Source organism: Phocoena sinus, chromosome 2, assembly GCF_008692025.1.
Source record: "Phocoena sinus isolate mPhoSin1 chromosome 2, mPhoSin1.pri, whole genome shotgun sequence".
Taxonomy (NCBI): domain Eukaryota; kingdom Metazoa; phylum Chordata; class Mammalia; order Artiodactyla; family Phocoenidae; genus Phocoena; species Phocoena sinus.
In genome coordinates, this window is record NC_045764.1 from 38961268 (window position 1) to 38980843 (window position 19576).

The following is a 19576-nucleotide window of genomic DNA, read 5'->3' on the forward strand; positions in this document are numbered from 1 at the left end:
TTATCTCTGGGCTTTTTTTTTTTTCCTTTTACACCTTTATTAGAGTATAATTGCTTTACACTGGTGTGACAGTTTCTGTTGTATAACAAAGTGAATCAGCTATACATATACATATATCACCATATCCCCTCCCTCTTGCATCTCCCTCCCACCCTCCGTATCCCACCCCTTTAGGTGGTCACAAAGCACCGAGCTGATCTCCCTGTGCTATGTGGCTGCTTCCCAGCAGCTATCTACGTTACATTTGGTAATGTATATATGTCCATGCCACTCTCTCACTTTGTCCCAGCTTACCCTTCCCCCTCCCTGTGTCCTCAAGTCCTTTCTCTACATCTGTGTCCTTAATCCTGTCCTGCCCCTAGTTTCTTCATGAACTTTTTTTTCTTTATATTCCATATATCTGTGTTAGCATATGGTATTTGATTTTCTCTTTCTGACTTACTTCACTATGTAGGACAGACTCTAAGTCCATCTACCTCACTACAAATAACTCAGTTTTGTTTCTTTTTATGGCTGAGTAATATTCCATTGTATATATGTGCCAGATCTTCTTTATCCATTCATCTGTCGTTGGACACTTAGGTTGTTTCCATGTCCTGGCTATTGTAAATAGAGCTGCAATGAACATTGTTGTACATAACTCTTTTTTGAATTATGTTTTTCTCAGGGTAAATGCCCAGTAGTTGGATTGCTGGGTCGTATGGTATTTCTATTTTTAGTTTTTTAAGGAACCTCCATACTGTTCTCTCTAGTGGCTATATCAATTTACGTTCCCACCAACAGTGCAAGAGGGTTCTCTTTTCTCCAATAAATGCCTTTCCAGCGTTTATTGTTGTAGATTTTTTGATGATTGCCATTCTGACTACTGTGAGGTGATACCTCACTGTAGATTTGATTTGCATTTCTCTAATGATTAGTGATGTTGAGCATCCTTTCATGTGTTTGTTGGCAACCGGTATATCTTCTTTGGAGAAATGTCTATTTAGGTCTTCTGCCCATTTTTGGATTGGGTTGTTAGTTTTTGTGATATTGAGCTACATGAGCTGCTTGTAAATTTTGGAGATTAATCCTTTGTCATTTGCTTCATTTGAAAATATTTTCTCCCATTCTGAGGGCTGTCTTTTTGTCTTGTTTATGTTTTCCTTTGCTGTGCAAAAGCTTTTAAGTTTCATTAGGTCCCATTTGTTTATTTTTGTTTTTATTTCCATTTCTCTAGGAGGTGGGTCAAAAAGGATCTTGCTGTGATTTATGTCATAGAGTGTTCTGCCTATGTTTTCCTCTAAGAGTTTGATAGTGTCTGGTCTTACATTTAGGTCTCTAATCCATTTTGAGTTTATTTTTTTGTGTGGTGTTATGGAGTGTTCTAATTTCATTCTTTTATGTGTAGTTGTCCAGTTTTCCCAGCACCACTTACTGAAGAGACTGTCTTTTCTCCATTGTATATCCTTGCCTCCTTTGTCATAGATGAGTTAGCCATAGGTACGTAGGTTTATCTCTGGGCTTTCTATCCTGTTCCATTGATCTATATTTCTGTTTTTATGCCAGTACCATATAGTCTTGATTACTGTATAGTATAGTCTGAAGTCAGGAAGTCTGATTCCTCCAGCTCTTTTAATTTCCCTCAAGACTGCTTTGGCTATTCAGGGTCTTTTGTGTCTCCATACAAATTTTAAGATATTTTTGTTCTAGTTTTGTAGAAAATGGCACTGGTAATTTGATAGGGATTGCATTGAATCTGTAGATTGCTTTGGGTAGTATAGTCATTTTCACAATATTGATTCTTCCAACGCAGGAACATTGTTTATACCTCCATCTGTTTATATCATCTTTGATTTCTTTCAGCAGTGTCTTATAGTTTTCTGAGTGCAGGTCTTTTACCTCCTTAGGTAGGTTCATTCCTACGTATTTTATTCTTTTTTTTGCAATGGTGAATGGGATTGTTTCCTTAATTTCTCTTTCAGATCTTTCATTGTTAGTGTATAGGAATGCAAGAGATTTCTGCGCATTAATTTTGTATCCTGCAACTTTACCAAATTCATTGATTAGCTCTAGTAGTTTTCTGGTGTCATCTTTAGGAGTCACTATGTATAGTATCATGTCATTTGCAAAGAGTGACAATTTTACTTCTTCTTTTCCAATTTGTATTTCTTTTATTTCTTTTTCTTCTCTGATTGCTGTGTCTAGGACTTGCAAAACTATGTTGAACAATGGTGGTGAGAGTGGACATCCTTGTCTTGTTCCTGATCTTAGAGGAAATGCTTCTAGTTTTTCACCATTGAGAATGATGTTTGCTGTGGGTTTGTCATATATGGCCTTTATTATGTTGAGGTAGATTCCCTCTATGCCCACTTTCTGGAGACTTTTAATCATAAATGGGTGTTGAATTTTGTCAAAAGCTTTTCCTGAATCTATTGAGATGATAATATTTTTATTCTACAATTTGTTAATATGGTGTATCACATTGATTGTGTATATTGAAGAATCCGTGCATCTCTGGGATAAACACCACCTGATCATGGTGTATGATCCTTTTAATGTGTTGTTCAATTCTGTTTGCTAGTATTCTGTTAAGGATTTTTACATCTATATTAATCAGTGATATTGGTCTATAATTTTCTTTTTTTGTAGTATCATTGTCTGGTTTTGGTATCAGGGTGATGGTGGCCTCATAGAATGAGTTTGGGAGTGTTCCTTCCCCTGCAAATTTCTGAAGAATTTGAGAAGGTTTGGTGTTAGCTCTTGTCTAAATGTTTGATAGAATTCACCTCTGATGCCATCTGGTTCTGGACTTTTGTTTGTTGGAAGATTTTTTGATCACAGTTTCAATTTCATTATTTGTGATTGGTCTGTTCATATTTTCTATTTCTATTCTTCCTGGTTCAGGAATTTCTAAGAATTTGTCCATTCCTTCCAGGTTGTCCATTTTATTGGCATAGAGTTGCTTGTAGTAGTCTCTTAGGATGCTTTGTATTTCTGTGGTGTCTGTTGCAACTTCTCCTTTTTCATTTCTAATTGTATTGATTTGAGTCCTCTCCCTCTTTTTCTTGAAACTGGCTAAAGATTTATCATTTTTGTTTATCTTCTAAAGAACCAGTTTTTAGTTTTATTGATCTTTGTTATTGTTTACTTTGTTTCTATTTCACTTATTTCTGCTCTGATCTTTATGATTTCTTTCCTTCTACTAACTTTGGGTTTTGTTCTTCTTTCTCTAGTTCCTTTAGGTGTAAGATTAGATTGTTTATTTGAGATTTTTCTTGTTTCTTGAGGTAGGCTTGTATTGCTATAAACTTCCCTCTTAGAACTGCTTTTGCTGAACTCCATAGGTTTTGGATCATCATGTTTTTGTTGTCATTTGTCTCTAGGTAGTTTTTTTTTCCTTTTTTTTGCAGTATGTGGGCCTCTCACTGTTGTGGCCTCTCCCGTTGCAGAGCACAGGCTCTGGACGCGCAAGCTCAGTGGCCATGGCTCACGGGCCCAGCAGCTCCGTGGCATGCGGGATCCTCCCGGACCGGGGCACGAACCCGTGTCCCCTGCATCGGCAGGCAGACTCTCAACCACTGTGCCACCAGGGAAGCCCTCTAGGTAGTTTTTGATTTCCTCTCTTATTTCTTCAGTGATCTCTTGGTTATTTAGTAATGTATTGTTAAGCCTCCATGTGTTTGTTTGTTTTTACTGGTTTTTTTTCCCTGTAATTGATTTCTAATCTCATAGCCTTGTGGTCGGAACAGATGCTTGATATGATTTCAGTTTTCTTAAATTTACTGAGGCTTTATTTGTGACCCAAGATGTGATCTATCCTGAAGAATGTTCTGTGTGCAGTTGATAAGAACGTGTAATCTGCTGTTTTTGGATGGAATGTCCTATAAATATCAATTAAATCTATTTGGTCTATTGTGTCATTTAAAGCTTGTGTGTCCTTATTGATTTTCTGTTTGGATGATCTGTCCATTGGTGTAAGTGAGGTGTTAAAGTCCCCCACTATTATTGTGTTACTGTCGATTTCCTCTTTTACAGCTGTTAGCAGTTGCCTTATGTATTGAGGTGCTCCTATGTTGGGTACATATATATTTATAATTGTTATATCTTCTTCTTTGATTGATCCCTTGATCATTATATAGTGTCCTTCCTTGTCTCTTGTAACATTCTTTATTTTAAAGTCTATTTTATCTGATATGAGTATTACTACTCCAGCTTTCTTTTGATTTTCATTTGCATGGAATATCCCTTTCCATCCCCTCACTTTCAGTCTGTATGTGTCCCTAGGTCTGAAGTGGGTCTCTTATAGACAGCATATATATGGATCTTGTTTTTGTATCCATTCAGCAAGCCTGTGTCTTTTGGTTGGAGCATTTAATCCATTCACATTTAAGGTAAATATTGATATGTATGTTCCTATTACTATTTTCTTAATTCTTATGGGTTTGTTTTTGTAGATCCTTTTCTTCTCTTGTGTTTCCCACTTAGAGAGTTTCCTTTAGCATTTGTTGTAGAGCTGGTTTGGTGGTGCTGAGTTTTCTTAGCTTTTGCTTGTCTGTAAAGCTTTTGATTTCTCCATTGAATCTGAATGAGGTCCTTGCTGGGTAGAGTTCTCTTGGTTGTAGGTTCTTCCCTCTCATCACTTTAAATATATCATGCCACTCCCTTCTGGTTTGTAGAGTTTCTGCTGAGAAATCACCTGTTAACCTTATGGGAGTTCCGTTGTATGTTATTTGTCATTTTTCCCTTGTTGCTTTCAGTAATCTTTCTTTGTCTTTAATTTTTGTCAATTTGATTCCTATATGTCTCAGCATTTTCCTCCTTGGGTTTATCCTACCTGGGACTCTCTCTGCTTCCTGGACTTGGGTGGCTATTTCCTTTCCCATGCTAGGGAAGTTTTCGACTACAGTGTCTTCAGATATTTTCTTAGGTCCTTTCTCTCTCTCTTCTCCTTCTGGGACCCCTATAATGTGAATGTTGTTGTGTTTAATGTTATCCTAGAGGTCTCTTAGGCTGTCTTCATTTCTTTTCATTTTTTTTCTTTATTCTGTTCTGCAGCAGTGAATTCCACCTTTCTGTCTTCCAGGTCACCTATCCGTTCTTCTGCCTCAGTTATTCTGCTATTGACTCCTTCTAGTGTATTTTTCATTTCAGTTATTGTATTGTTCATCTCTGTTTTTTTTGTTCTTTAATGCTTCTGGGTCTATGTTAAGCATTTCTTGCATCTTCTTGATCTTTGCCTCCATTCTTTTTCCAAGGTCTTGTATCATCTTCACTATCATTATTCTGAATTCTTTTTCTGGAAGGTTGCCTATCTCCACCTCATTTAGTTGTTGTTCTGGGGTTTTATCTTGTTCCTTCATCTGGTACATAGTCCTCTGTCTTTTCATTTTGTCTATCTTTCTGTGAATGTGGTTTTCCTTCCATAGGCTGCAGAACTGTAGTTCTTCTTGCTTCTGCTGTCTGCCCTCTGGTGGATGAGTCTATCTTAGAGGCTTGTGCAACCTTCCTGATGTGAGGGACTGGTGGTGGGTAGAGCTCAATAAAACTTTAATCCACTTGTCTGCTGATGCATGGAGCTGAGCTCCCTGTCCGTTGGTTGTTTGGCCTGAGGCGACCCAGCATTGGAGCCTACCTGGCTCTTTGGTGGGGCTAATGGCGGACTCTGGGAGGGCTCATGCCAAGGAGGACTTCCCAGAACTTCTGCTGCCAGTGTCCTTGTCCCCACGGTGAGCCACAGTCACCCCCTACCTATGCAGGAGACCCTCTAAAACTAGCAGGTAGGTCTGCTCAGTCTCCTATGGGGTCACTGCTCCTTCCCTTGTGTCCTGAGGTGCACACTACTGTTGTGTGCCCTCCAAGAATGGAGTCTCTGTTGTGACTCTACGTCTCTGAGTGGAGTTGAGACTCTGAGTGGAGTCTCACAGACTCTGGGTCCTGTGAAGCTTCGATGCTTTGTGGTTGTGGAAATCCTTTAGGAGACAGTCCACAGCCGGTGAAGCTAATGCTGTCAGTGGAGGTGGTGAAGCCAAAGATCTGCAGTTCAGACTAAAGGTGCTGATATACATACAGGACAAAACCATCTCATGTGAATGTAGTTCAGGCACGTTTAACATAAATACAGTCAGGATAATGCCTAACATCTTCTATCTTGTACCTCCCCTCAGGGACCCCCTCCTCAGTTTCTGAGGCTCCTGTAACTCATGTACAGGGGAATGGAGAGTGGGCTGTGTCCAGTCTGAGCCCTGAGTTACCCTGTGTGTATCTTTGGATACTTTGTATTTCTGTGGTGTCTGTTGTAACATCATCACTTTCATTTCTGATTTATTTGGGCCCTCTCTTTTTAAAAACACATACTACTATTGTCTTTTATTCTTTACAGAAGCTTAATAAATGTTTGATCTACTACCCTTACTGTATGTATACTTTTTTCAGTGGAACTTTTGTTTGTTTTCTTGTTACTATCAATAATTAGTGAGACTTCTTTTAAGCTTAAGTAAATTCCTTCAACATTGCGTATAAGGCTGGTTTATTAGCAATGAACTCTTTTAGCTTTTGCTAGTCTGGGAAACTCTTGATCTCTCCTTCAATTCTTTTATTTTTTCCACAAATTTATTTATTTATTTTTGGCTGCGTTAGGTCTTCATTGCAGTGCGTGGGCTCTTCTCTAGTTGTGGCAAGTGGAAGCTACTCTTCGTTGTGGTGCACGGGATTCTCATTGCAGTGGCTTTTCTTGTTGCAGAACATGGGCTCTAGGTGCTCAGGCTTCAGTAGTTGTGGCTCATGGGCTCTAGAGGACAGGCACAGTAGTTGTGGCACACAGGCTTAGTTGCTCTGTGGCATGTGGGATCTTCCTGGATCAGGGATTGAACCCATGTCCCCTGCATTGGCAGGCAGATTCTCAACCACTGTGCCATCAGGAAAGCCCTCTCCATCAGTTCTGAATCATAATCTTGCTGGTAGAGTATTCCTGTTGTAGACTTTTTCTTTTTAGCCCATTGAATATATCCTATCATTCCTTCCTAGTCTGCAAATTCTGCTGAGAAGTCATCTGACAGTCTTATGGGAATACCTTGAACATAACCAGACCCTTTTATTTCACTGCTTCTGTGATCCCTCTTTAAATTTTTGGCAGTTTATAATATGTCTTGGTGTGGACTGTTTGTCTTCATCTTGTTTGGAACTCTGTGTTTCCTGGACATAGTTGTGTGTTTCCTTCCCCAGGTTAGGAAAGTTATCAGTTACTATATCCTCTAATAATTTATCTGCCCGTTTCTCTCTTCTCCTCGTTCTGGGACCCCTGTAATGCTCATGTTAATATTCTTGATGTTGTCTCAGAGGTCCCTTTACCTATAGTCTTCATTGCTTTTTCTTTGTGCTATTCAGTTTGGGCGATTTTCACTACTCTGTTTTCCATTTCACTGATCTGTTCTTCTGTATCATATAATATAATGTGGTTTCTCTCTCTCTCGTGTGTGTGTGTGTGTGTGTGTGTGTGTGTGTGTGTGTGTGTTAATCTCTTTTATTGTATTGTTCACTGTTTGGTTCTTTTTGACATGTTATTACTCTTCGTTGAAATTCTCACTGTGTCCGTCTATTCTTCTGACTTGGGTGAGCATCTTTATAATCATTAATGTGAACACTTTTTTTATCGGGTAGAATGTTTATCCCTGTTTTATTCAGTTCTTTTTCTGATGTCGTGTCTTGTTACTTCATTTGTAACATATTCCTCTATTTCCTTATGCTTCCTACTTCTCCGTGCGTTTCTATTCATTAGGTTCAGGTTGTTACATTCCCGGGTCTCAGAGAAGTGGCCTTATATAGGAGATGACTGAGAGGGCCCAGCAGCACATTGTCCTCTGGCCAGCAGAGCCGCATGCTGCAGGGGTGTCCCCTGTGTGGGCTGCACACACCTTTTCTTTTACGGCGGGGCCAACTGCTCTAGACAAGCTGGTAGGCGGTGTTGGACCCTGGCCTAAATGGCTGTGAGCCCCTGCAGTATGTGATTGCCATGGGTGTGCTGATAGCCACGGCAGCCCTCCATTATGGGTGACTGTGTGGTGCTCCAGGTGCACAGGCGGACAGGGTAGGCCCCCAGTGGGTCTGGTTGTGAGACCTTCTGGTGCAGGAGTGCTATGTGCATGGTGGTAAGTGGGGCAGGCCCCTGATTCTAACCAGTTCCAGGGAAGACTCTAAAATGTTGCTTGCCAATGTCTCAGTTCCTAGTGGGAGTCCCAGCTGCCTCTTGCCTTTCCAATAAGCTCTCCGAGATTAGCAAGTGGGTCTGACACACATGTCTTTCACACTGTTGGCTCTGCACAGGGACTGAGAACATGTGAGATTTGTGTGTGCCCTATGAGAGCAAAGTCTCAGTTTTCTTTAGCTTCCAGATTTCCTGAAAATAAGCCCTGCAGGATTTCAAAGTCAGACCTGCTGTGTTCTTTTCTTCCAGTGCAGGAACCCTGGGCTGAGCAGCCTGATGCCAGGCTCAGACCCTTCCCTCCATGTGGAGGACGTATGCAATTGTGATATCTTCCAGCTGTGGGTCACTGCTCCATGTGTGGGTTCCAGTTAGACTGTGTTTCCAGTCCTCCTACCTGCCTTGTGGTTTCTCCTTCCTTATATCTTTAGTTGTGGAAACCGTTCCCTGCTAGTCTTCAGAGATAATTTCCGTGTAAGTTGTTGTAATTTGGGTGTGTCCGTGGCAGGAGGGGAGCTCAGTATCTTCCTACTCTATCTTCTTGATCCCCTCTCAAGAATTCTTTGAAAATATATGTATTTATTACTGTAAATATAACTCTTTGAATTGCAGTCTTGTTCCTGTATTCCATAAATTTAGGTACTTTGTGCTTCCAATTTTGTTTGCTTTAAGATTCTTTTAAATTTCTCCTTTGATTTATTCCAGTATGCATTGGCTATTCAGGAGCTTATTATTCAATTTCTAAGTGTTCTTGAATTTTCAATTATTCTTTTTAATATTGAATTTCAGTTTCATACCATTGTGGTTGGAAATGATCCTTGATATGATTTCAATATTCTTGGATTTTTGAAGACTTGTTTTGTGGCTTAACATAGGATCTACCCTAGGCAATGTTCTATGTGTACTTAAGAACAATAGAAAGTTTGCTGCTGTTGAGTGGAATATAATGTAGATGTATGTTAGGTTCATTTGATATCAAGTGTGTGTTCAAGTTCAGTGTTTCTTGATTGATATTCTGTCTGAATGATCTATACAGTGTTTAAAGTTGGGTATCGATGTTTCTTACCATTATTTTATTTCTGCATATTTTCCCCTTCACGTGGGTTAATATATTTTTTATATGTTGAGAGGATCCAAAGCTGGATACATACATATTTATAATTGTCATGATTTCTTGATGGAGTAATCCATTTATCATTATATGATAACCTTCTTTCCTTTGAGAGGTTTGACTTCAAGTCTTTTTTACCTCATAATAGACTAGTCAGGCAAGTATCATTTTCATGGAGTATTTTCTTCCAATCATTCAATTTTATGCTATATATGGATTAGAAGTTAACATGAATCTCTTGTACACAGTATAATTGAACTTTCTTTAATCCATTCAGCCACCCTATGGATTATTTAGATTGACGTATAGTTGATTTACAATATTACATTAGTCTCAGGGGTACAACATATGGATTGAATATTTTTATAGATCATGCTCCACTAAAGTGATTACAAAATAATGGCTATATTTCCCTGTGTTGTACTATATATCCTTGTTTGTGTATTTCATACATAGGGGTATTGGATTTAGAGAAACAAACTACTGTCTTTCCCTCCCCCCTTCACTCGCCCCACCAGTAACCACTAATTTGTTCTCTCTGAGTCTCTTTCTGTTTTGTTATATACATTCCTTTCTTGCATTTTTAGATTCTACAGAGAAGTGAGAACATAGAATATTTGTCTTTCTCTAACTTATTTAAGTAGGTATAAATATTCTAGGCCTATCCATGTTGTTGCAAATGGCAGAAATTTGATCCTTTTTAATGGCTGAGTAATAGTCTATTGTGTATAAATACCACATCTTTATCCACTCATCTGTTGATGGATATTTAGTTTGCTTCCATATGTTGGTAATTGTAAATAATGCTGCTATGAACATTCGTATGCATGTATCTATTCAAATTGGTGTCTTCATTTTCTTTGGACATATACCAAGCAGTGGAATTGTTGGCTAATATGATAGTTCTACTTTTAGCTTTTCTCAGGACCTCCATATTCTTTTCATAGTGGGTGTACCAATTTACAATCCCACCAACAGTGTACTAGGATTCCCTTCTCCATGTCATGAACAACATTTCATATTTGTAGACTTTGGAATAATAGCCACATTGAGAGGTGTGACCTGACGTCTCATTATGGGTTTTCTTGTGGGTCATTCATTAAATTTAATTTACAGAAGAAGGTGATAGGCTGGATGTGATCTCCAGGTTTAGTTTGCTAATGCCTGGTATAGGTTAATTTGGGGAGAATTAATACCTTTACAATGTTATTTATTGCTTACATTTTTCAGGTTGACATTTAATGATTGGTAACAGATTTAAAATTTTTTCTCCCTGAAGGATATCTGAAGCCTGTTGGTTTCTGTTTTATAAATTTGTTCATCTCTATCATTTTTTAGACTCCACTATAAGTGATATCATATGATATTTGTCTTTTTCTATCTGACTTACTTCACTTAGAATGAAATAATGTCATTTGCAGCAACAGGAATGGGCCTAGAGATGATCATGCTTTTTCATTTCTGAGTAATATTTGATTGTGTACATGTACGACTTCTTCATTATCCATTCATCTGTTGATGGACATTTTGGTTGCCTCCATGTCTTGGCTATTGTAAATAGTGCTGCAGTGCATGTTTGGGTTTGGGTGCATTTGTCTTTATGAATTCTGGCTTTCTGCAGATGTAGGCCCAGAAGTAGGACTGCTGAATGATATGGTAGCTCTATTTTTACTTTTTAAAGGCATCTCCATACTGTGCTTTATAGTGGCTGTTACCAGCTTACATCTCACCAACAGCACAGGAGGGTTCCCTTTTCTCCATGTCCTCTCCTGCATTTATGGTTTGTAAACTTTTTGATGATGGCCATTCTGACTGTGCGAGGTGATACCTTGTAGTAGTTTTGATTTGTGTGTGCCTAATAATTCGAGATTTTGAGCATCTTTGCGTGTGGTTTTTTTAAACACTATGAGAAAAAGTTACAGTTGAAATTGTCCTTTTGAAAGTCTGACTATTTTGAATTTTTGTTCGATAACTACCACAGGACATTTGTTAGGGGCAGGTGTCATTTACACCCTGGCAGTCCTTGTGAATAGTAAGTGCCCATAAGCACATGTTTTAAAGTTGCTGTTGTGGAAATGGGCACAGGTGGTAGGATTTCCTTCATGCCCCTCTCTGGTTACTTGGGTAACCAGACCCACTGTGGAAGACGGGATCCTGGATTGTAAATTAGTGTGGACTGTGGCAGAACATACACCCAAAATCTTCTCTTTTGTTACTTCTTGTTTTTGTTTTAATTTAATTTTTCTTTTTTATTGGAGTAAAGTTGATTTAAAATATTCTGTTTATGGTAGGCGTACAGAATCTTGTTCAGTTATATATATTCATATGTCTATTCATCTTCAGATTCTTTTCCCATATAGATTATTAGAGAGTGTTGAGTAGACTTCCCTTTGTTATACAGTATGTCCTTGTTGATAATCTATTTTATATGTATTAGTGTGTAAATATTTTTCCCAGACTCCTGATTTATTCCTTCCACCCACCTTTCTCATTGGGTAGCCATAAGTTAGTTTTCTAAGTCTGAGTCTGTTTCTCTCTCTTTTATTTTATTTTTTGACTGTACTGCGAGGCATGTGTGATATTAGTTCTCCCAACACCAGGGATTGAACACATGCCCCCTGAATTGGAAGCTCGGATTCTTAACCATTGGACCACCTGGAAAGTCCCTGTTTCTCTCTTGTAGATTAGTTCATTTGTATCAGTTTTTAAATTTCAGCTATAAGTAGTATCATATGATATTTGACTTTCTCTTTCTGACTTACTTCACTTAGTATGATTATCTCTAATTCTATCCATGATGCTGCAAATGGCATTCCTTCATTTTTTTCATTTCTGAGTAATATTTCACTGTGAACATGTACCACTTCTTTATCCATCCATCTGCTGATGGATATTTGGGTTGCTTCCATGTCTTAGACATTGTAAATTGTGCTGCGGTACACATATGGGTGCATGTGTGTTTTCCAATTCTGGTTTTCTCCTGTTATACGCCTGGGAGTGGGACTGCTGGATCATATGGTACCTCTAATTTTACCTTGTAAAGGCACCTCCATACTGTTATTTATAGTGGCTGTTACCACGTTAGATCCCAACAGCAGCATAGGAGGGTTCCCTTTTTTCTACAACCTCTTGAGCACTTATTGTTTGTAGACTTTTTGATGATGGCTATTCTTACTCATGTGAAGTGATCCCTCATTGTAGTTTTGATTCCCATGATGCTAATAATACAGGAATTAGAGCATCTTTTTAAGTGCTTTTCTTTTAAACAGTGTAAAATTACCTATTGAAATAGGATCCTGAATGTCTGTTCCTTTGGAATTTATTTTGCTTACCTATCCTTGGACATTTCCAGATTGTGGGTGTCATTTACAGCCCAACAGTCCTTGTGAATATTAAGTACCCATAAGCATTGTTTTTTAAGTTGCAGTTGCAGGAAAGGGCAACAAGGCAGTGGAATTTATTCATACTTAACTTGATTGCTAGGGAAAACAGAGGCTTAGTGGAATTCCTCTTCATAGGTTGTAAATTGGAGTGGAAAGTGCCAGGAAAAATACCCAAAATCTTGTGTCACATTACTTCTTGTTTAATTTAATTTTTATTTCTTATCAGAGTAAATTTGATTACAATGTTGTGTTTGTTCTAGGTGTACAGAATCTGGTTCATTCATACATATACATATATCTAATCAGGTTTAGATTCTTTCCCATGTTGGTCATTAGAGAGAGCTGAGTAGACCTCCCTTGGCATCCAGTAGGTCCTTCTTGATTATATATTTTATATGAATTATTAAATGCATGTTAACCCCAACACCCTAATTTTTCCATTCCTTTCACCTTTTTCAAAGTCTGTATGGGTCTTTCTCAGTGGAAATATATTCATGGGTATCAATTTTTAGATAACACTAGTAAGTGATATCATCGGATATTTGTCTTTCTTTTTGTGACTTACTTTACGTAGTATGATCACCCCTAGGTTCATCAGTGGTGCTGCAAAAGGCATTGTTTCATCTTTTCCATGGCTAATATTTGATTGTGTACATGAACCACTTCTTTGTCCATTCATCTGTACTTGCACATTTTGCTTGCATCCATGTCTGGCTATTGTAAGTATTGCTGAAGAGCACTTTTGGGTACCTGTGTCTTTCTGAATTCTGGTGTTCTCGGGTTACAAGCCCATTAGTGGCTTGGCAGGATCACATAGTAGCTCAATTGTTACATTTTAAAGGCACCTTCATTCTGTTCTGATTAGTGGCTGTTACCAGTTTACATCCCAGCAACAGCATAAGAGTGTATCCATCCTCGGAAACCCATTCAGCATTTATTGTTTGCAGACATTTTTCTCTGATGGCCATTCAGACTATTGTGAGGCGATACCTTTTTGTAGTTTAAATTTGCATGTCCCTAATAATTCTTGATGTTGAACATTTTTTCATGTCCTTAAAAAAAAAACTCTGTGAGGAAATTTACCTCTTGAAATTGTCTTCTCCGGATTTTCTACTGTTTTGCATATTAATGTCCATTCCTGACCGCAGGATATTCTTTGAGGGCAGGTGTCATTTAAAGCCCTGCAGTCCTTGTGAATATTAAGTTACCAATAGCACTGAGATTAAAGCTGCTGTTGCGGGAATTGGCCACAAGGCGGCAGATTTCTACATTCCCAAATTTGGTTACAAGGGCAGGAGAGCCTTCCTGGAAGTTGTGTTCCTAAGTTGCAAATTGTAGTGAAATGTTCCAGGACAAGCTCCCCAAAGCTTATGTCTCCTACTTATGTTTGTTTTTTAAATTTATTTTATGTTTTTTATCAGAGTAAATTTTTTTTAACTAGATCCTTTATCTACAATTTCCCCTTTCTTCTTTGCCTTTAATATTTATTTATTTATTTTTGGCTGTGTTGGGTCTCCGTTTCTGTGTGAGGGCTTTCTGTAGTTGCAGCAAGTGGGGGCCACTCTTCATCGCGGTGTGTGGGCCTCTCACTATCGCGGCCTCTCTTGTTGTGGAGCACAGGCTCCAGATGTGCAGGCTCAGTAGTTGTGGCTCACGGGCCTAGTTGCTCCATGGCATGTGGGATCCTCCCAGACCAGGGCTCGAACCCATGTCCCCTGGTTTGGCAGGCAGATTCTCAACCACTGTGCCACCAGGGAAGCCCCTATCGGAGTAAATTTTATTAGAGTGTTGTGATTCTCTGGATGTACTGATTTTGATCAGATTTTCATACATATATCTGTTAATCTTTGGATCCTGTTACCATGTAGGTTATTACAGAGTGTTGAGTAGACCTCCCTTGGTATTTGGTAGGTGTTTGGTGATTATATAATTTATATGTATTAGTGATTATATAAGTGATATATTTTATATAAGTTTATATACATATAACATACATTAGTGTATGTATGTTAACCCCATAATCCTAACTTATCCATCCTCCCACCTTTCATTTTGGTTAACCATTAGTTTGTTTTATACGTCTCTGAGTGTCTTTTCCTTTGGAAATATGTTCATTGTTAGGAATCTTAAGATAACATCTATAAATTATATCATAGGATATATATCACACACTTTTGACTTAACATAATATGATTATTTCTAGACTCACCTGTAGTCATGAAAATGGCATTGTTCTTTTTTTTTGAAAGCTAATCTTCCATTTGGTACATGTACCACTTCTTCTCTGTCCATTCATTGGTTGATTGACATTTTGGCTGCTTCCATCTCTTGGCTATTTTGAATATTGCTTCAGTACAGCTTTGTCAGCTTGTGTCTTCTTGATTCGGCTCTTAGGTGATAGGCCCAGTGGTGGGCTTGCTGGATCGAATGGCATCTCAATTTTTACTTTTAAACGCAGCTTCTTTCTGTTCTCATTACTGGATCTTACTGCTTTACATCTCACCAGCAGCTAGAGGGAACACAGTTCTCTAAAACCCCTTCAGCATTTATTGTTTGTAGACATTTTGCTGATGGTCATTCGACTGATGTGAGTTGAAACCTTTTCGTAGATTAGATTTGCATGAGTCTAATAATTCCTGAGGTTGAGCTTTTATCCAACTTCCTTTTTTAAAAAAACGAGTGTGTAAAACTTACCTCTTCATACTATCTTTTTGAAAAATTTGCCAGTTGTGAAATTTTTTGGCCATTCCCTACCTCAGGACATTTTTTGAGGGCACGTGTGCTTTACAGCCCTGAGTTCTTGTGAATGTTAAGTGACCGTTAGCTGTGGGTTAAAAGCCGCTCTTGCGGAAAATGGCCACAAGGCGGCAGCATTTCTACATTTCCAACTCTGGGTTTTTGGGCAACAGAGCCTTCCTGGAAATTGTGTTAGTAGGCTGCAAATTAGAGTGAAATGTGCCAGGGCAAACCCCCAAGAGCTTAAATCTCCTTACTTCCTGTTTGTTTTTAAATTTAATTTTTATTTATTATCAGAGCAAATTTGATAAAAATGTTGTTTGTTTTAGGTGTACAGAATCTGATTCATTATATCTATCTAACTATCCATCTTTGGATCCGTTCCCTTGTAGCTTATTACAGAGTGTTGAGTACACCTCTTGGTATTTTGTGATATATATTTTGTGATATATATTTCATATGTGTTAGTACATGTCTGTTAACCCCCATATCCTAATTCATCCATTCCTTGCACTTTTCCATTGGGTTAAACATAATTTTGTTTTCTTAATCTATGCATGTTCTTCCCTTGGAAATAATTTCATGATTATCAATTTTTAGGTAACACCTATAAGTGATATCATAGGATATCTCTTTTTCGGTTTCTTCCTTACTTCAAATTGGGTGTTTATCCGTAGGTCCTTCTATGGTGGTGCAAACGGAATTGTTTCATTCTTTTCCATGGCTAATATTCCATGTGTACACGGACCACTTATTCATTGTGCATTTTTCTGTTGATGGACATTTTGGTTTCTTCCAAGTCATGGCTATGTTAAATGTTGCTGCACTGAAGGATTGCCAGCCTGTGTCTTTTTGATTCTGGTCTCCTCAGGTGATAGGCGCATCAAAGGGCCTATGAGATCACATGGTAGCTCAAATTTTACCTTTAAACGAACCTCCATTATGTTCTCACTACTGGCTGTTACCAGTTTATATCCCACCAGCAGCTAGAGGGTACGCAGTTCTCTAAAACCCCTTCAGCATTCATTCTTTGTAGAGATTTTGCTGATGATCATTCTGACGGCTGTGAGGTGAACATTTCTTTAGATTGGATTTTCATGGCTTTATTAATTACTGATGTTCAGCATTTTTCCATACCCTCTTTTTTTAAAAAAATAAAAAGAAGAAGGAAAAGACAAACTGTGCATAAAATATGCCTCTTGAAATTGTGTTCTTGAAATATGGAGGTCATTTGAATTTCTTGGCCCATTTACAACCCCAGCATATCTTTTGAGGGCAGGTGTCATTTACAGACCTGCAATTGTTTTGAATATTAAGTGACCATTAGCGATGGGTTTAAAGCTGCCGTTGTGAGTAACTGCCACAAGGCGGCAGGATTTCTCATTAACAAATCTGGTTACTAGGGAAACACATCCTTAATGGAAGTCGTGTGCTAGGATGCAAATTAGAATGGAATGTGCTAGGGAAAAGCCCCATAAGTTTAAGTCTCACTACTGCTTATTCGTTTTTTTAATTTAATTTTTATTTTTTATCACAGCAAATTTGATTACAATGATTTGCTTGTTCTAAGTGTGCAAAATGTAGTTCTTTTACACATACACATATATCAATTCTTCTTCAGATCCTTTTCCCATGTAGGTTATGACAAAATGTTGAAGAGACTTCTTTTGGTATTCCATAGGTCTTTGGTGATTATATATTTCACCTCTGTTTGTATATGTCTGCTAACCCCAATATCCTAAAGAATCCAATCCTCACACCTTTCCATTGGTGATCCATTACTTTGTTTAATGAATCTGTGATTGCCTTTCTCTGTGGAAATATCTTCGCTGGTATCAATTTTTAGGTAACACCTATAAGTGATATCCTAGGACATGTGTCTTTCTCTTTCTGACTAACTACAAGTTACGTGATTACCTCTAGATTCATCTACGGTGCTGCAAATGGAATTGTGTCATTTTCTTCCTTGGCGAATATTCCGTGTGTACATTTACCAGTTCTTCTTTGCCCACTCATCTACTGATGGACTTTTTGGTTGCATTCATGTCTTGGCTATTGTAATACTGTTGCAATGCAGATTTGCCTGCCTGTGTCTTTCCAATTCTGTCTTCTTAGGTTATAGGCCCAGGAGTGGGCCTGCTGGATCATATGGTAGCTCAATGTTCACCTTGTAAAGGCACATCCATTCTGTTCTCATTCGTGGCTCTGACCAGGTTACGTCCCACTTAAAGTTGAGGGTATGCACTTCTCCACAACCCCTTCAGCATTTATTGTTTGTAGTTTTTTTTCGGATGTTTATTCTGACTGGTGTGAGCTGATACCTCTTTGTGGTTGGATTTGCATGGGTCTCATAATCCCTTGAAATTGAGCTTTCAGGCATGTCCGTTTTTTCTTCAAACTGTGAGTGCAGCTTACCTCTTCATATTGTTTTCCTGAAGTATGTGCCACACTTTGTAATATTTTGGCCATTACCTCCCTCAAGACATTTTGAGGGCAGGTTCATTTACAGCCCTCCAGTACTTGTGCATATGAAGTGGCACTTAGCACAGGTTTTAAGGCTGCTGTTGCAGGTAACGGCCAGAGGGTGGCAGCATTTCTGCTTTCCCTGATAACTAGGGAAAGAGACCTTCCTGCCAGTGGTGTTCCTCAGTTATAAATTAGAGTGGAATGTGCCCGGATAATCCCCCAAATGCTGATGTCTCCTTACCTATTTTGGTTTATTAATTTGAATTTATAGTTTTTATTGGAGCCATACGCCATTGTGTACATGGATCACTTCTTGTTTGTGCATTCCCCTGTTGATGGACATTTTCGTTGCTTCCAAATGTTGGCTATGGTAAATATAGCTGGAGTGCAGGATTGCCAGCCTGTGTCTTTTTCATTCTCATCCTCTGAGGCAATAGGCCCTGCAGTGGGTATGCCTGATGGAATGGTAGCTGAATATTTACCTTTTCAAGGCACCTTGTTTGTGTTTTCATTACTGGCTCTTACCATGTCCCACTTTGAACCAAGGGTATGCATTTCTCCACAACCCCTACAGCATTTATTTTTTACATAAATGTTGCTCATGGCCATTCTGACTGCTGTGAGCTGATAGGTTTTTGTAATTTGGATTTGCATGTCTTTAATAATTCCTAATGTTCAGCATTTTTCCACGCCTTTTTTATATCTGTTAAACAGAAACAGGAAAACAACTGTGAGTACAAGAAACCTCTTGAAATTGTCTTCTTGGAAGGTTGCCCTCTTTTGAATTTTTTGGTCGATTTTGGACCCCAGGATTTTTTTTGAGGGCAGGTGTCATTTACAGGCCTGCCATGAGTGTGAATATATAATGACCATTGGCCCTATGTTTAAATCTGCTGTTGTGGGAAATGGCCACAAGGCGGCAGCATTTCTCCATTCCCACACCTGATTACTAGGGCAGCAGAGCCTTTCTGGAAGTCATGTTCCCAGGTTGTAAATTAGAATGGAATGTTCCAGGAAAACCCCGCATAAGATTATGTCACATTACTTCTTGTTCGAAGATTTAATCTTTTTAATTGGGGTAACAATTAGAATAATTTTTGTCTTAGGTGTACACATTCTGGTTCATTTGAGTATATATGTATATATATATATATGTATATATAAATACATATATATATATATATTCATGTACAGATCCTCTTCCCATGTAAATTATTGCAGAGTGCTCCGTAGACCTCCCTTGCTATATGGTCGGCCTTTTTGATATATATATATATATATTTAATATGTATTTGTATACTTATGGTGACCCTAATCTTAATTTATCCATTCCCCCCACCTTTCCTTTTAGATAAGCGTGGTTTGTTTTCGAAGTCTGTGAGTGTCTTTCCCTGTGGAAATATATTCATTTCTGTCAGTTGTTAGATAACGCCTATAAGTGATATCATAGGATATATGTCTTTTGCTTTCCGACTTACCTCATGTTCTGTGATTATCTATCGGCTCATCTATGGTGCCTCAAAGGGCAGTGTTTCATTGTTTTCCATCGTTAATATGCCTTTGTGTACATGGACCACTTCTTCATCCATTCATCTGTTGAAGGACGTTTTGGTTGCTTCCGTGTTTTGGCTATTGTGAAAATGGCTGCAGTGCAGCTCTTGCAGCCTGTGTCTTCTTGGCTCTGGCCATCTCAGGTGAGAGGCT